The sequence below is a fragment of the Phragmites australis genome, chromosome 3 (genome assembly GCF_958298935.1).
Source record: "Phragmites australis chromosome 3, lpPhrAust1.1, whole genome shotgun sequence".
NCBI lineage: Eukaryota > Viridiplantae > Streptophyta > Magnoliopsida > Poales > Poaceae > Phragmites > Phragmites australis.
The window spans coordinates 35,185,141-35,203,949 of record NC_084923.1 but is presented as its reverse complement, the minus strand read 5'-3'; positions in this window follow the sequence as shown (position 1 = coordinate 35,203,949).

Genomic DNA, 18,809 nt, shown 5'->3' with positions numbered 1-18,809 from the left:
GCATTTTTCCCAATTAAAAAAGAGATACTTAATCGTCTCATTCTTATGACAGAAATAATATTTCTGACTATTGTGTCATTGTCTCTTGAAAAGATTATCTTTTGTTATGAGGACCCCTTTTTGAAGGTACCAAAATAAGATCTTTATCTTTAGATGTATTTTAATCTTCTAGATTTTTCTTGTTCTGTAGAGGTTCATCTATATTAATAAGAGCACGATAGAGGGACCAAACTGAGAACCTACCATTTTGGGTCAACTTCCACTGAAACTCGTCGAGTTCAGATGTAAGGTTGATGTTGATAAGGCGAGAGAGCATGTCGCCCCCCGCTATCAACTTAGGACTGCTTAGACTTCAACAAAAAGCAATGTTTGGTGGAAAAGATTACAAAACACTAGCTATCATGTCTTATTTGTTACGAGCTATGTTATAAAGATCAGAATATTGGCTGCTCAGATGTGAGTTACCAAGACATATATATTCCCAAAACCTGATCTCAAAGCCATCTTTAACTATGAAGATACCAAAGTGAAAAAGATGGCATTTCACCTTCATTAACCTTGCCCAGAAGTGCGAATCACCAGCCTTCCAGCTAACCTATGAAAGGGGTATGGACCATAAATATTTATTATGAAGAAGGTTCTACCACACCCATTCCTCGGAAACTAATTTGTATAAGCATTTGCATAAAAGAGCGTTGTTTTTAGCATCAAGATTTTGGATCCCTAAATGCCCTGATCTTTAGGTTGGCCGAGGACACTCCATTTTACTAGTCGATATTTTTTTGTGACTGTCATTTTGCCAGAAGAATATGGAACAAAAATAATCCAGCCTTTTGAGGACCCCGTGAGGGATCAAAAAGAAAGACATCATATAAGTTAGGAGACTACTAAGCACAGAGTTGAGAATGACAAGTCTACCTCCCAACGATAAGTACTTATAACATCCTGAGTTTTTAACATGTTAATTAATTAAAAATTTCATACCAAATTAAAACTTTTTTGTGATTAATTAAGTCAACTAAAATCAAGAAAAAATACATACTCAAGTATATTAACTTGACTAGGTATTCCAAACTGCACTAGGGTTATTTTCAAAATGATCCCTGCATTAAATTGGTTCGTATGCATTGTTTTATGGTTTTTATGTGGAGATTTGATATTGAATGTCTCTCAATTTCAAATCTATTCTTAGATTCTATTAAGCCCAAATTCAAATTGCATTCAAATCTTTTTGATTCAAATCATCTTCGAAACCTCAAGATCCAAGTCCAAATCACAGTCTAAATATGCTTATTTGAAATTGATTCTAATCCAAAGTCAAGTCCAAATTCAAATGCCTCAATTTGAATTTAAACTTAATTCATTTTTCCTTTTTTCCTTTTTGTTTCTCCCCAGGCCAAATCTCCCTCCCATCTCTCTGTTCCAGCCCACAGCAGCTGGCTCAGCTTCATTTCCCTTTCTCCCATGCATGCAGGCCATCGCAACCACACGCGGCCCAACTCCCGCATCCTTGACCTGCTCGCCCGCACGCTAGCCTTCTTGCTAGCATGCACGCCTGCGCGCGAGCTCAGCCGCCCACGTGTCGACCATCCACACCTACGCCTCTGTTGTCTTCCTCCCTCCTCCAATGCGACATAGTGTCACGCTATCCCTTGCTACTGCGCCGGTCACCTTTCCCAAAAATATCATTGAGACACCCTTTGCGCTCTCGCTCTCTCTCTCTCTCTTCCCTCTCCGCCCATGATCGCGCCACCCAGGCCACTGCAGCCGTGTGACTTCTGCATAGTGCCCCCATACCGCGGGGATTAAGGTGGGAGCCGCCTCGCCACCTCAACGGCCACTCAACCCATCGAGGACCTCGTGATGCAAGCGTTGCACCACCTCACTACTTCCTCTCCTTCTATAAATAGAGCCATCGGTCCTCTCCCCCCCCCTTTCTTCCAATACCCACTGCCACGCCATTTTCATTCCCAAACGCAGCTCACCGTCGTCGGTCCACCACTCACGTGCTGCCAAGGAGCCCCAGGAGGACATTGTCATCCTAGTGCCGCTCTCCGTCAACCAAAAGCCCGACAGGAGGCTGTCCGAGCCTTCGACCGAGCCACTCCGTCGCTGCCTCTTCGACGAATCGCCAGTCACCGCCCTTCCCATCGCCATCCTTGCTCTCAGTGAGCCTCCCAGTCCCCTCACAAGCCCTCTTAGTTAGCATGTAGCTGTCACCGTGTTTCCTTCTCGTGTGTAGCCATGTGCCGCCAAGCTTTTGCTCAGCCGCCGTGCTTTAGATCGTTGCCGATGTGCCTTATACTTCTGAGTATATGGTCCGACCGTCATGCCGTGTAGCCAAGAGCCATTGGCTCCTTTTTCTTGTAGGAAGAACGCGCCTAGACTAGGGGAGGTGCTGCCCATTTTTCTTACGCCACCGTCGTCTCCTCTAGTACCCATCTGGTGTCGTTCCCGCCATCGGTCGCTATCAATGTGCCCCTAGCCAAGTTCTCCATCACGCGTAGATATCCGACATTAGCTTCCTGCTATGGAATGCTGGCGATAGCGCGTTCCCAGCGAGTTCACCGGCGCGGCTCTGTCGAATCGCTCGTCGTCAGCATGATTTTTCCCCCATCGCCGCTCACTTCGTCCGCACGCCCACACGCGCGAATGGCCAGGCTGCCATCCGCGTCCTACGCAGCTCGGCCGAGCTGACAACCTAGCTGCCCACAGTCATGCCCAGTGGGCTAGCCTAGCTTTGAAGCTTGCTAAACCGGCCAGCCCAACCTGAATGGGCCAGTACTGTGTAGCCCAAGCCTGGCTCGGCCTATCCAGGCCCAGACCTGGCCCAATCTGAGCCCAATTCGGTCCAACTAGGTATTGTTCATGTGGGCCCCACCAGTTACTATTTAATGGGTCCCACATGTGGTTCCCACTCATGAATAATGTCATTTCATATTTTCTCAATTTATATTTGATTAAATCTTTCGGGAGTCATCACTTCTCTGTTCTGGCTCCGATTTTGGCGATTATTTCGCTGAAATTCATCTAAATTCGAGATCTATCTATCCATCACAGTGTGATATCCATTATGACTCATTTGGCTTTCCATTTGGTGTTATTTGATTCTTTCCTAATATAGCTTATTAATGATCATAGTCACAATAGCAGAACCACCATAATTCTACAAGTGCTGCGCGAGAAGCGTTAGGAGCGAGGAAGATCCTAACTACTACCAAGATCTTGAAGAAAACCTCGGACAAGGCAAGTCCTATCTCTTTGATAATATTAAACCTATATTTTCAAATAATGTACATGATCAACTAAAATTTGACTTATTATCGCATGTGCTATGTATTACGCTTTTACAAACTGCTTATAGTAGTTAACCCTATCAATCAAACAATTGTCATACTTTAACATGTCCTCATCCAGAATACATATCACCCTAAGATTTACCTGTCGTTATCTATATTAACGTCAGATGACGTCTTGATATCTAGCATGCTTAGGATTTAAAACGTCTCCATGAGACGTCGCTTTTAAAACACCTATCCCTGAAAATAAGATTTTTTGTTATCAATGATAACTCATATATCATGATTCCTTGATGGTTGTGAATTCTGTGATGGTTGTGAAATTCTTGATGTCCTTGGGATATGATGGGTGATGTGTAAAAATGGGTGAAAACTTTTTAGCGGGGCAGGTGAGTAGTACTCTGGATGAGGATGCTCCTAGAGGCTTGAGTCACCTCTGTGCTATTCATTGCCAGAAGATACGTGCCTCGGTCGCTTAAGGACCGAGTCATTGCGTCGTCTGGCCTAGCCACCCAATGCAACCATACGTCCTGAATGGGCAGGACTTGACTTCTGCTTCATTAGACTGAGTTGTGCATGATACTAGGAGGCTGAGAGCAGTGAGCAGTTAAATAACCATCTGTCCCTCTGTTTGGAGGTTTCTAGAATCGACCTAGGCTTAAAAAGGGGCTGGCCTTCAATACATAGACTCTTGCACTTGGGGGTAAATCTCGTAGAAAAGCTCGACAGAAAAGGTGATTGGAGTGTCTCGGTATGAATCGCTCCTCCGTTTGCAACAGGTGGTGGCTAAACATATCGCGTGGGTACAATGTGCAACCTCTACATAGTGTAAATCTATTCGAATAACCGTGTCCACGATCATAGACACGCAAAAGCAGCAATCGCGTTGACTAGACTCTGGGTGCATGTGTCTTGATGAGAGAGTGTGTGGATTAAATATCCGTGTGATGAGGTTCCTGGCTCAATCTGCCAGAAGTTGTATGGTACTAGAGGTACACCAGAGGTGATGATAGGGACTGCAGAGTGAGGTGTGGCCCCTCCCAGAACCGAAAAATCTCTAGATATAGCTTGTTACCTTGTTTTGAACTGTTTAAACTATTTTGAAGCCAATCATAGATCATACAATTGGATACCTATATAAATTGCTTTACGCTTAAAACTAAACCATAAAGTCTTATCCTTGAATTACCCCCTTTATAAATCTATCAACACCTTGAAGTAATATAGGGCTTACTGAGTAACTTCCGTACTCACTCTTGCTGTTATTCAGATGAGAAAGCCGATGTTGACTTCGTAGGAGGTGAAGGCGAGGATGATAATAGTCTTAGAATTCACGTTCGTACCCTATCTGCTTGTGGCTTGGGCTTCTATTTTCCGTTGTGTCTTGTTGGCCGCTCGGCCAGGTTTGTAATATATAGTATGGGTTGTAGCCTTTTGTACTATGAACCTTAGTATTTATGTACAAAGTTTAACTATGATACTATAACTGTTGTACTGTACGTATCAACTACTTGGCCTAAGGACTGATATAGGAGGCACATGAGACCCTGGGTTGGGGTCCTAGAGTACTTGCCCATCCAACTACTCAGTCTTTTTTTTCATATCTCTCCTCAACTCCTTTCCAATCTGGATTTTGGAGTTTGCGGTAATAAATAGGTATTTCCAGATAGTGCAAAGGGAACTCACCCTTAGCACATCCGAAAATTTCTCCGTAATGGCTTACACTATCTTTTCCTTCCCTAAAATAGAACAATTCTGTAAGATCCCATTTTCCCAAGATCTCCTATGTCTCATGTATCAGTTTCTAAATCAAGTAGCTGATATGCATAGTATAACAGTTATGGTATCACAGTCAAATTTAGTACATAAAGTATTAAGGTCACATAGTACAAAATATTATAAACCATATTGTATATTACAAACCTGGTCCAACGGACAATAAAATCAAAGCAGAAGATAACGACCCAAAGCTACAAGCGGCTAGGGTGCAAACGCGACTTCTAAGTCTACCTTTCATCCTCGCCTTCTCCTCCAGCAAAATCGGCTTCAATTTCTTCATCTGAATGACAACAAGAGTGAGTAGGAAGATACTCAGCAAGTCCTATACTACTTCAAGAGTTTGATAGATACATAAAGGTAGTTCAAAGATAAGGCTTTACGGTTTAGTTTTAAGTGCAAAGCAATTTATGCAGGGACTCAGTTGTATTCTCTACTGTTAACCTTAAAATAATTGGAGTAGTTCTAAACCAGGTAATAAGTCATATCTAGGGGGGTTTTGTTCCTAGGAGGGGCTACACCTCATACTATAGTCCATATCATCACATCTAGTATACCTCTAGTACCACTCAGATCCTGGCGGATTTAGCTAGCAACCTCATCTCACAGATATCTAGTCCACATATTCACTCATCAAGACCCTGAGTCTAATCAAGCGTGACCATGCTTCCACATGTCCATGACCGTGAATATGACTATTTGAATAGTTTTATACTTTGCAGAGGTTGTACATTGTACCCACGCGATATGCTCAGCCTCCAACCGTTGCAAGCGGAGGAGCGAATCAAACCGAGACACTTCAATCACATTTCATGCCAGGATTTTCTACAAGATTTACCCCCAAGTACTAAAGGTCTTGTACTGAATGCCAGGTTCCATTTTTAAGCACTTGCCGGTCTCTGCACATTCAAACAGAGGGTTAGATAGTCACTTGACTGCTCATTGCCCTCAGCCTCCTAGTATGATGCCCAACCTAGTCCGGTGAAAGAAAAGTAAAGTCCTGCACATACAAGACGCATTGTTGCACGAGGGCGGCTCAGCATGACGGTACAAGATTCGGTGCTTAAATGGTCAGGGTATGTATCTTTTGGCAATAAAATACCACAAAGGTAACTCAAGCCCCCAAGAGCATCCTCGACCGAATGACTACTCTACCAACCCCCGCCAAAACAGTTTCACCCATTTTTACACATCTTCCGCCATATCCCACATGACATCAAGGATTTCAGAACTATCATGCAATTCACAACCATCAAGGATCCATGATACATGGGTTAATTTGATAAATAGTGAATTGATATCTCCGAAGAGATGCATTTCAAGGCGACGTTTCTGAGGAGAAGTATTCAATCCTAAGCATGCTAGATATCAAGGTGTCGCCCGACATTAATATAGATAACGACAGGTAATTCCTACGGTTATATGTATTCTAGATGATAATATTTTAGGCATGGTAATTGTTTGATAGGATTAACTACTATCAGCAATTTGAAAAAGCGTAATACATAGCACATGCGATAATAAGTCTAGTTTTAGTTAATCATGTAGATTATTTGAAATCATAGGTTCAATATGATCAAGGAGTCTCCGATGTTCTCTTCTAAACCTTGATCAAAATCTAGATCCTCCTCCTTCTAACGCTTCCCACACAGCACTCACAAAACTCTACTGGTTCTACAAATACGACTACGATCAATAATGAACTATACTAGAGAAGAACAAATAATACCAAATGGAAAGCCAAATGATCCCCAATGAATATCACACTATAATAGATAGGTAGATTTTGATTTTAGATAAATTTTGGTAAAAGAATCGCTGAAATCAGAACCAGAACAGAGAAGTTATGACTCTTAAAAGACTTAATCTAAAATTAAATAAAAGAAATGAAATGATACTATTCATGGATGGGACCCATTGTACAGTAACTTGTGCCCACATACACAGTAACTGGTGGATCCCACTTGTACAATACTCGGTTTGGTCCAAAATGGGCTCGGATTGGGCCGAGCCGAGCCTGGACTTGGGCCTGAGCCGTATAGTGTTGGGCTGCACAATATCCGGCCGACTCGGGTCGAACCGGCTGGTTGTGGATTGCGGGAGCTAGGCTTTCCTAGTAGGTTAACCGCTATCGGGTCGATCCACGACTTGCTTAGTCGGGCAATGTGGTGCGAGATCGGCCCTACCATGCGCGTGCTACGCGCGGGTGCGCTAGCCTATCCGAGCGGCGAAGGGGATCGGCCGGCTGGGAGCAATGGAAGTGGAGCCACAATGGTGAGCTTGAAAAAATCATGCTCCCACCAGGGGTTCACAAAGGCAGAAGGTCGGTGGGCTTCTACACACGATGGCAAACTCGGTTGGGGGCTTATCGATGGTGGGTCGTGGCAGGAGGGGTTGAGATGGTGGCTGGAGCAGAGCTGGGTAGTGGAGCACAGCTAGGGCAGTGGCTAAGCACTAACCGCATGCAATTAACACCCATGACCTACGTCTATGGTTGTTACATAGCAACACGGCATGGAGGCCGACTCAGCAGGGGGATTCGAGGTCACTGGCGATGAGCAATAGCGCGGCAGCAGTGCTGTGGTGACGGCGAAGTAGGGAAATAGAGAAGGGAAGCCGGGATACTCTATTTATAGAGGGAGAGAGGGCACGATGAGGCAGTGGGAGCACGACAACGTGGCGTAGGGAGGCGGCGACGATGAGAAGGTGTGACACGACTTCTCTGGGGCAGTGGCAGGACTGTACCGGTTACGCATGTGCGTGGACACGGAAGTCAAGTGACGTCTGTAGTGAAAATAGCCCTATTAGGTTATGATTGTGATTTTGGTGATTAATGACAACATAGTCATTGGGACTAACATGTTTGTCAAAAATATATGTTCGTAGATCTCATGGATGCAATACATGAAGAAGCCACCGAAGTCGGCACAAAGTTTGGTTGAATTGGAAAAAGTCCTAGGAGAAATAACTACACCGAGTGGTCCGGTGCTCTGAGTATTTGCACTCACCGAAGCATCCCTGTCAAAGGGGGGCAGAGGCATGAAAACCTCACTGGATAGTCAGGTGACGAAGCAAGGTAACACCACCGTACAATAAATAGTGCAAAGATGAAAAAGAAGCAGAAGACCCCACCGGATAGTCTGATGATTGATTTGAACACACTGGAGGCAAGCACCGGAGCATTGTTGAAAAAGGGGAGAATGTAGTGACCTTATTGGATAGTACGGTGATGATGTGATAAGCACCGGAGAAGGCACCAGAGCAATTTACACAGAGAAGATGTTGGCTCGGATGGCTAAGGTATACTCAGCAAAAAGTCCGATGGTGAAGATGGAGTATACACCGGAGTATCTGGTATTCACAGAGGCTTGAGTGGGGTTCCAACGGCTAGTTTGTGAGAGTGTACTCACCGTATGATCCGGTGTTAGTACTATTGTTCTCACCGGATCATCCGGTGTTAACAGCTTTTTAGAGCCGTTGGGTTAACAGCTAGTGCGCAAGTTTGAGGCTATAAATACCCCTCCACTCAGTCATTTGATTGTGCTGGAGTCCAGAGAAGTTCATGTATACCTGAGAAGACATCCAACCCACCAAAGTGCTTAAAGTGATCATTTGATTGTGCTGGAGCACAAGATTAGTGAGTGATTAGTGATTAGTGCTTATAGGCCCAGAGAGTGAGTTGTTAGGTAATTGCTACCTAGAGAGTGGATCAAGGAGTGATCCAATAGTATACCTCTTTGTACGCCAGCACCTTGGAGTCTTGGTGACTCGCCGATAAGCTTGTTGACCCTCTGACTTGGTGTGGAGTAGCGACAAGGCGATTGTGCGGGGATGCGGAGACCCTTGCCTTTGTGGCTCAAGCTCCTAAGTGATCACGGCAGCGAGGAACCGGAAGAGAGGCTAGTAGTGAGACCTTGCCTTGATGACTTGGTGGCTCATCCAGGTGGAGGCCTTGTCTTTGTGACTTGGTGGCTTAAAGGCCGTGACCAGGTGCTGACCGGGAGCATATCCTTTGTGGAGCTCCAACATGGACTAGGGGTGACATTCAGGCCATTGATACCACGGGAAAAAAATCCTTGTGCCGAGTTTGGTCTCTCTATCTTATTTACGTTTCCGCATTTATTTACTTGTAATTTACCTTCTTAGATAGGTTGCAAGCGCTTTGTTTGGTAGAGTAGACACATTAGATAAACTTAGAGCACATTTAAATAGAATTTGATATATATTTATCTTGTGTTATTTTTGGAGCCAAAATAGTTCTAAGTGTTCTAATTCACCCCCTCTTAGGACTTCACCGATCCCTATAGCGTCAGACGGCTCGGGCGGTGCGCTTGAGAGAGGGGAGAGAGAGCGAGAGCACAGGCAAGTTGCCGGCGCATTGAATGCGCCAGTCATCATGGTGACGCGGTTGGACAATGCGGCGGCATCACGCTGGCGGAGGGAGACGACGGTGGGATGGAGGGAGGGAGCGGGCGTACGAGCAGATGGCCGACAAGTGGATGGCTACGCGTGCGTGGGCGTGTGCAGGCGGGCGCGTTGGTAGGGCCGCGTAGGCGTACAGGGAGTGGGCCGAGCGGGGCGTCACGGCCCAGGTGCACTGGCGGGCAACGGGGAAGAGAAAAGGAAGCCGGGTCGGCTGCGCGTTGGCCATAAACGAGAGAGGGAGAGAGATTTGGCCCGAGGAGAAAAGAAAAAGGGAAAAGGAAAAAGGAAAAGGTTTAAATTCAAATGGAGGCTTTTGAATTTAGTTGTGGAATTGGATTTGGGTTTGTCAAACATTCAAATTGGAATATTTGAATTGTGATTTGGATTTAGATCTTGAGATTAGGAAGTGGATTTGAATTTAATATGATTTGAGCTGAAGGGAAACTAAGAGTATATTCGAATTTGAGAGACATTCTAATTCAAATCTCCACAAAAAGAATTATAACAACAATAAACCAAATGCACATGAATCAATTAATGCACAAAGAAGTTAGACATTAAGGTAGTGCATTTTAGGATACTTAGTCAATTTAATATATATGAATATATACATACTAGTACATATATATATATATATATATATATATATATATATATATATATATATTCTTGATTTTATTTGGTTCACTTAATTAAAAAAAATAAATTAGAGTAAAATTTGCTATTAATTAATATGCTAAAACTCAGTATGTTACAAATTCGTCCTTATGAAAATTGATCTTTAAGCCAAATAAATGCTAAAAAAATACAGAGAAGACGTTTCAAGTTTCTAATCTTTTCTAAGTCATGATCCATAAAAATGATTGTATCATCCGCATATTGGAGAATCAAAAGACCCCCTGAACAAGATGAGGAACTAAACCATTTACTTGATCTGCTCTATTTGCTCTTTCGATCAAGGTTGCCAACATGTCAGCGACAATATTAAAAAGGATCGGTGAAAAGGGATCCCCTGATGCAGACCTTTTTTGGTTTGGAAGAAACGTCGAGTTGAATTGTTAACTTTGATGGCTACACTTTCTCCAAATATGAAGTGTTCCACCCAAGAACACCATTTTGGTGAGAAACCTTTCATCCAGAGGCTCTTTAGTAGAAAAGGTCATTTGACTTTATCGTAAGCCTTCTCAAAATCAATTTTTAATACTACTCCATTTAGTTTCTTTTTGTGGAGTCCATGTATGGTTTCATACAGTATTCCGACCTCTCATAAGCATTGTTTGGGTGGGTTGGATTATGCCGTCTGCAATGCTATTTATGCAATTGGTTGCAACCTTTGTAAAGATTTCGAAGCTCACATTCAATAGGCATACTGGCCTATATTGTTGAATATGACATGCATCTTTGGTTTTGGTAGAAGGATTATTTCTCCGAAGTTTAGGCTAAAGAGCAGAAGATCTACAGAATGTAGCTCTTGCAACATCGTCATCAAGTCATCCTTGATCACATCCTAGAATACCTAGTGAAATTCTACTGGAAAACCATCGGGGCCGGGTGCTTTGTTGTGTTCCATTTGGAATACAGCAGCCCGAACTTCTTTTTCTATAAAGAGGTTGTAAGAATTTTATTTTCAGCCTCAGTTACCTACGGTATGTCCTCAGTCCATGATTCACTCATGGAAAAGTTATTCGGCACAGAAGGACCGAATAAATTTTTATAATACTTTGTTATGTATTTGTTGATAGTGAAATTTGGCACTACAATGAATTAGCCAAATTAGTGGGAGTCAATTATTTAAGATTAATTCAATTCGGGTCTTAAGAGAATAATTAGCCGAATAAAATAAGTACTCATGCATTTATTAGCTAATTCGGTTGATTAGTTGATTTCATTAGTAATTGGTTTGCTAATTGAGTTGTTAGTGCAATGGTTGAGCTAATGATGTATTAAGGTTTTTATGTGGCCGGTTAATCCGATGATCAAGTGATTTAAATAGCCAAATTAGTAGCTAATTTAATTAATTTGGTTGCCAAATACATATTATAGCCGAGTAGAGAAATATGTTGTCGTACATGTTTGTTCGTCTAGTTAGTGTTTAAGTTTAATGATTAAGTAGCTCATCTATAGTTACTAATTAAGATTAATCAAACAAAGAGAGAAGAGAGTTAATGTCCGGTCAATTAAAATCAACAGTGTTAATTAGTTTGGTTGTTTATTTGGTTCAACTCTTGGTTAAATTGAATTAGTCGTGATTAGTGAGTTAATGAGCACAGAATAGAGATAAAAGGAGGGTTTCCATATCGGCAACAATGGCCGAAGAGAAGATGTTTTGTCAGTTTGGAAAGATTAAAAATAGCTCTAGTTCAGCTTAATGGGTTTAAGCATTATTAAAATACATCTACACGTGAGGATATAGCCAAGCAAATTCGGTTAAGGTTTATTGTTAGAATATTTTATCAATAAAAAATACATATGCTCGGCTTGATAGATTATTTAGGAGACGTTTTGGCCGAGTATACGTGGCTGGGTACAGATGTTTTGGCCGAGTACGTGGCTGGGTACAGATGTATCCCTTCGGAGCAATAAAAAAGAGAGCTAGTGTTCGGCTGAATAGGAAGGCACGTACCCAGTTTGGAAAGGATAAAAATGTTTCCATGTTTGAAAGAAAGCAACCGGATTGGATTTCGGTTGGAAACGTGTGCGTTGATGACAATGGCCGAGTAGAAAAATCCTGAATCGGTTTGAGAGATGGGAAATAGAAAGATTTACTCGGTTTGGGTTTGATTTACTCGGTTTCTATTTAAAGATATATGTAGTCCTAGTCTAGTCTGGCTCATGTATGCCCGGTCATTACTTGACCGAACCAGCTAAAGATAAATTTGTTTGGAGGAGTCCTAAATATAGAAAGCAAAGTCTAGCCACTCTACAAATATGAGGGGTTACGGCCGATTCAGAACACACAAATCAATCTATAGAATAATGCTTTTATCTTTCTTCTTCTTTTCGTATGTTGTGAGTTATTCCTTGGATTGATTCTTGAATTGAAGCTTGGAATCAGATAATTTCCTTGACTCTGACGCTTTGTCAAGGGTATCTATTGTTTTTAGAAGTTCTATATATTTGCCACTCGTATGTGTAGCCCATCCTCTGAGATGGCGTCTAAGTACACTCAGTTTGTTTGACTATTTTTGGGTTTGTGTTTGTCCTTATTCGTTCGGCTCCGAACCTCCTTAACATGGTTCACAAAATCTTCTTGGGCAAACCAACCTAGTTCTGACTCAAAGGGTCTATGACCACTTTGCTGGGTTGGGCCTCCTGTATCAATGAAAATGGGGGTATGGTCTAAAACTTCTGTTTTTTTCGGCGCTTGCACGGTAACTAATAGTTACTTAATTTCTCTTTATATGCGCATTAACACATGATTCAGTTTCTCAAACATTGGTTTGTGATAGTTATTTGTCTTGGTGTATTATCTTTCCGTTAGGTCAATTTTCCTTAGGTCTAAGCTGTGAATAACAACATTGAAAATAGATGGCAACCGTCTTGAGAATCTCTTATTATTAATTTTTCACTTAAATCTCATAATGTTAAAATCCTCTCCAATCAACTGAGGATAAGGATTATTCCAACATACATTTATCATTTTTTTTCTTCCCGAAACTTTGTTTTTAGGTTATTCTGTGCTGGGGTGTCATGGAATTTTCGTTGCCACGGATCAAATTTCAAATGTTGTTTGGATATTGTAACAAGAAAACTAGCCTCTGAAATATCCAATCCGGTTTTGATTACACTCTCCAACGCTTCCAGGAACATAGAGACGGACGGAGCCGACTGAGAGAAAATCATCCCACCAAGGCTACCTCTGCCTCAAATGCTACGACGCAAACTGTCCGCCAAGCACCACCCCTCGCCGCTTCCGAGATCTCGGCCATGGTTCTGGAGGAGGATGAGGTACCTTCTAGAGGGCGGCGGGAGGTGATCGGCGGCACAAGGAAGGAAGCACCTGGCGGCGGAGGAGACATGAGGAGTCGCTGCGTCGGATCGCACGAGACCCGATCGGGACGGAAACTTCATGTGCCTCCCTGGAATTTGGCAGCAATTTTAGATTCCAATTCGACATGGACCCAAACAGGCTGGGCTTGGAATACAAATCCAATTCCACCCTTGCCTCTTGCATTGTGTAAGATTGGCTCCGGAGATGCGTCAAAGACATAGCAACAGGAGTTCAGCACAAGGGAACCTTTACAATTCAAATTCACTCGAAATTGATCTGTTTTTTCTTCTTGAAATTCAAAGACTTCAGCTTGAGAGGATGCGTGTAGGCACATTCGGCTTACCCTCGCCGTAGAGGCCTGCCACCACAACGCGCCAGCGTGGATGCATCTGCATAAATTGGTAAATATAATTTTGAATTAACACCTACTAATCGGCAATTCGTGCATTCGCATAGGCTTGATGTATACGAGGTACTCTTTTGTAATTTATAGTATTAATAATTGAATCACTAGACTGACAGGTGTAACGGAGAAACTAACAAACTTCTTGCCTGACTACGGTTCAACGAATTGGATCTAGTATGCAGTGTTCACTTCTACAACTCTATCCCACTAAGTCGTAGATCTATTTCTTTTTACTACTGTTAAAGATAGAATTTTGCATTTGTTTCTATAGTGTTGTTGGAATCCATCCTTATCTCTTTTTTCTATAAATTTCATTCCTTGAAATTTGGTACTCCTATACAATTATTTGAAAATTGACTTTCTAGAATTGTATCCACGGGTTGGAGAGGCAAATAAAAGTGTTGTTTTTTGTTCAAAGTTGTCTTTTATTACACTTTTAGTAATATTTCTTCAAATTGTTGTTTTTGAACCAAAAGTGTCCAAAGAATCGATTTCTTCAAAGGGAGTCTGTGTAATACCCGGTAATAATAATAATAATAATGTGATCTTCTAAACTGTTGCTCGGTTGGATGATCGGAGACCATGGATACGTAGATCTTGTCAAGACAAATTCATTTTACTATCTAATGTCACATTTGGGCACTTAGTGAATCTGTAATGAGCCAAATAAGTTTAGACCGCTGGTTAAAATAAAAAAGGATAAGCCTTGTGGGATTAGCTCCCACCTGATCCCACCCGCACTAGTCTCACTCGTCTCGCCCCCGTCTCCTCTGGGCCGCCGTCGCCGCCCCCAGCCCTCTGGCTGCGACTGCCACCGCCGCCTCCGACTACTGGCTGCTACCGCCGTCTCGGCCCTGTCGTCGCGCACCCAGCCTCCCACCTTCGCGTGCCTGGCCATCGGTTGCCGGCCGACACACCGCCGTTCGTTGGTGTAGGGAGGGGAGCAGGGGGAGGGCGTGGTGGGGAGGAAGGAGCAGGGGGGCCGACTGGCCGGTCAGCCAGATCAGAAGAGAAGGAAGGAAAAGAAAGGAAGAAGAAAAGGAAAGAAAGGAAAAGGGAAGAAGAGAAAGGGAAGAAAAGAAGGAGGAGGAGGAGGAGGCCGTCCACGGGTTCGCTAGTTTTTCCTCACCGATTTGCGGTTCCACTCTAAAGGTGACTCCTCCGTAGTCTTTAGATGCTTGTAGGAGATTGGGTTTAGTCGTCAGCATTGTCGGTTAAATGTATTTTTGGTCCGGTTAGTGAGTAGGGCATCAATTAAATTGGAGGCCTAACCGGTGTTGGACGCGAGTGTATGTCTATAATGGAAGTTGTAGTTCATGTTATCAGCGTACCGATGGCATTGGCATGGTTCTTTTTGGGTAAGCGGTTTAGGTGCTTTTGGCTTCTTCTTTTTTGTGTCGGTGTCCAGCGAGGTTTAGCCGTACGTTGTGACTTATTCTTTGTTCTTTGACTGAGCTAGAAAAGGTTCTTGCTCGGCGTCTAGCAAGCTAGTTGGTAGATGTCTTTCTGAAGCCTTCGGTTGTCAAGAATGCTGCGTTTTGGGCGTATAAGCGTGCGCCTTCTTTTACTTCATCGTTGCGGCGTCTTTGCGCTAATTGTGTGTTTGTTCAGGTGGTTCCGCCTCGAGTCGCGGCTAGTGCCGTCTTCATCATTGGTGAAGGCAAGCGAATGTCTACACTTTAACCTGTTGTTTGGTTTCCTGCATTCTTTTAATTATGATGCATTCATCTAACCTGAATAACTGATTATGAGCTGGTTATTATGTTGTCTACCTTTCAGAAGTTTACTCGATTATTGATTTACGAAGTGCAGTAAGTATGTTATGCCATTTGCAGTTGTTCATTGCTGTATTATGTAATTCTTGAAGTCTTAAGCATTTTTTCTTGAAGTTATGTTATTGATTATGCATGAAGCATGTCATACATATGCATCTCATGCATTGGAAGTTTGCAGCCGTCTTCTGGCCGCGATTGTACCGGTACAGCACCGTATGTTACCCGAGAAGGGGTACGGTGCACACCCTTACGTTACCCGAGGAGGAGTAAGGGTGAGAAAGAGCATGTCATGTGCATGTTTGTGCATTCATATGAAGTTCATTGATTTATTCGCATCAAGGTCTTACTTCCTTTAGTTAGCTCGTATATATGATGCGGCTGTGAAGGTTTATGCCAACATAATGTTAAAATAGTTAATGTTGTTGTTGGACTTGCTTAGCCTTATTTGTTTCTCTTGTTGTTGATAGACTGTTTCGTTACTAGTTTCTATTTTTAGAGATGATTGCTTATTTAACTATAGCTAAATAGCTCTTTAAAGCAAATTCACTTGCTGAGATTTTTGAATCTCACCTGTGCTTTCTTTCCAGGTTCACTTTGAGGTGTCAATCGCTTGCGAGATGGGTAGCTACACGTCGCCTATGCGTTCACCTTCTCCTTTGGGCTAAACTTGTTGTGTTGTTAGATGATGACTTTTGTCCTATGATGTATATAGTGAGTCTGTGATGGTTAAGTTGTATGGTTGAGGCTTGTATGCTAGGATCTTTATGTTGTTAGTGGCATAATCTATAATATGATCTGTCTATATGTGTTTTGTTGCCAGTTATACCTCCAGTTTCAGAGGAGGTGCTGCCGAAATTTTTTCTTTAAAGTTCGGCAGATCTGTAGGTTGGTCTGAATGACATTCCAGGTTTGTTTTGGTTCCCAGGGTGTTACAGTCTAAGTTGTGTTGTTAGATGATGACTTTTGTCATGTGATGTATATAGTGAGTTTGTGGTGGTTAAGTTGTATGGTCGATGCTTGTACCTCGTTTGCTAGGATTTTTATGTTGCTAGTGTGATAATCTATAATATGATCTATCTATGTGTGTTTTGTTACCAGTTATATCTCTAGTTTCAAAGGAGGTGGTGCCGAAGTTTTTCCTTTAAAACTCGGCAGATCTGTAGGTTGGTCTGAGTGATATTCCGAGCTTATTTTGGTCCCCAGGTATTACAGTCTGAGTGTCAAAAAGAACACTTTTTGTTACACCTTGAAAAAAGAAATTGGAGAGTCAACCAAAATTATTGTTTTTGTTACAATAATAATAATATACAACAATTTTTCTTTGACAGTCAGTTTGCTAGATCATTTTGGTGTTTAGTTCAAATACCTCTGAGGCTTGAATCCTCCTCGAAGTATAACCTGCATATGATTGGGGATTGACTTTTGTGAACAGGATCAAAAGAAAAGAAACAAATATTGGTCAGGGTTGCCGAAATGAAATTGTCTATGACAAAAAGAAACATATTATTTTCAGGTAGGTTATCTTCAGTACAACTTATTAATTGTGGCATTGGCCATTGCAGCAAAAGGAGAAGGAAAATGAGGATACTTCCAAGGCATGCCACCCCTTAGTGCGTCTCCAATGTGCAGGAAAACCTGGTCCTAAGTATTTAATGCAGTCTTAGGACAGTTTCATACACTGTGAAAGTTGGTTCTATCTAGAACCCGCTCCCATGCATAAGACCTCGTTCTAAGGAATGAAAAAATAGTATACTCTCTCTTCTCTCTCTTCCTCTCTCACAATATGGCAATAATGTGGGATTCAGTTTAGAACCAATGTAGGTTCTATACATTGTAGCTATTTGTGCAAGTAAAATCAAAATCACCGTGGACCCCACATTAGAACCAGGTTGGAGATGCCCTTAAAGGTCATTGTCATAGAATTCTTCACCAAGCATGAGTGCATATTTAGTAATAAGCTATGTCCTACTTGAATTTAGTTTCAATCATCATGTAGCTTATTATTTTCTTGAATTGTTATCTTTCACTACTGCAAAAAGACATATCAGTGCCGGTTGAAAAATATTCACTGTCGGTCTTGCAATCGGCACTCTTTACTCTGCACTGATACTCGGTTAGTATCAATATCGGTTGACCACCCAACACTATTACCATTTCCAAACAATAAAAAAGGAGAAAATTAGCGGTGGCAGAAGCAGCATCCGAGAGTCAGCTCGGATGCCTCTCCCGTCGCCGCTCCCTCGCCACCACTGTTGTCGCCACTCCGTCGCCGCCATTGCAGCCACTGTTGAGCTCTCCTTCTTCCTCACTACCCTCCTCTGCGCCTCCCCGTGCCCCCTTCTTCCCTACCAGCCGAGCTCAAACCTGCCACTGCCCCGCCACCGTTGCCGTCGTCGCCGCCGTTGCCACTGCTGTCATCGTTGAGCTCCCCTTATTCCTCACCACCCTCCTCCGCACCTCCCCGTGCCCCCTTCTTCCCTTTCAGCCGAGCTCAAAACCACCACACTGAGCTCCACATACACATTGCAGCCCAAAAATCAAATCAAAACAAAACCGATCGGACCACCGCCCCATCTCTGCTTTTCCCATCTCCCCACCATGGCTGCCTCTGCCTCCGCCGCCGCTGGGGATGGGCTACAGTGGAGGGGAGAGGAGCAGGGCCGGAGGTAGGGAAAGAAGGCAGAGAGTAATCAAGAGAGGAGAAGGTAGCAGAGAGTGAGAGCACCGGAGGCGAGGATATAAGGGAGTAAGAGAGCCGACACGAAGAGATAAAGGAGAGAGAGAGCTGGACGGGAGGTCGATCGAGCCAAAATCCGATTGGATTACAAATTCGGGTCTGGACAGCCCATCAGTGCTGGTTCCAGCCACGAACCGGTACTGATAGTCCTTTTCAATGCTAGTTCTTAGCGGCTCACTCATTTTTCACACGTGGCAGATTAAGAACCGGCATTGATACATCTTCAGTTGTGGTTAATGTTTGACACTGATGGGGTGCTACTTTTGACCGGTTATGTAGTAGTGTTTGTGATGCAATAGTGCAATAAGTACTAGGTTGCCTGCATCAAACGATGCTTAGCTGAACCTACCAAAGACTCTTAGTTGCACACGTAATCTATCTCTTCTTGAAAGCGAATAAA